This window comes from Sinocyclocheilus rhinocerous, unplaced genomic scaffold, assembly GCF_001515625.1.
Source record: "Sinocyclocheilus rhinocerous isolate Xijiao unplaced genomic scaffold, SAMN03320098_v1.1 scaffold126, whole genome shotgun sequence".
Taxonomy (NCBI): domain Eukaryota; kingdom Metazoa; phylum Chordata; class Actinopteri; order Cypriniformes; family Cyprinidae; genus Sinocyclocheilus; species Sinocyclocheilus rhinocerous.
The window spans coordinates 700416-700697 of NW_015662929.1; the positions used below are offsets into that span (position 1 = coordinate 700416).

The following is a 282-nucleotide window of genomic DNA, read 5'->3' on the forward strand; positions in this document are numbered from 1 at the left end:
GGCTCATCTAGTTGTCCTGGTCTCCGCTGTCTTTCAGGGCTGTAGAGGTCCTCTTTAGGTGCTGATCCACCATCTGGGCTGGATACGTACTGGATCCGGGTGACTGCAGTGGACATCTGATCTGGATACAGAATGGATCTGGTGGCTAAGGTGACCTCGGAATAAGAAAGAAACAGACTGATATTAGCGTAGATGCCATTCTTCTAACGATGTAGCAAGTACATTGGGTGTTATGGGAAGTGTTCCCGGTTCCGGTTGTCCTAATTAATGCAGCCTAAAAAT

The 282-nt window shown here is 47.9% G+C and overlaps 1 protein-coding gene across 1 annotated transcript in view; it reads left to right on the plus strand.

Annotated features, from left to right (window-relative positions):
* Window positions 1-282, plus strand: part of LOC107728413 (nuclear pore complex protein Nup160) — a 73880-nt gene that overhangs the window by 60823 nt on the left and 12775 nt on the right. The gene's annotated exons all lie outside the window — the stretch shown is intronic.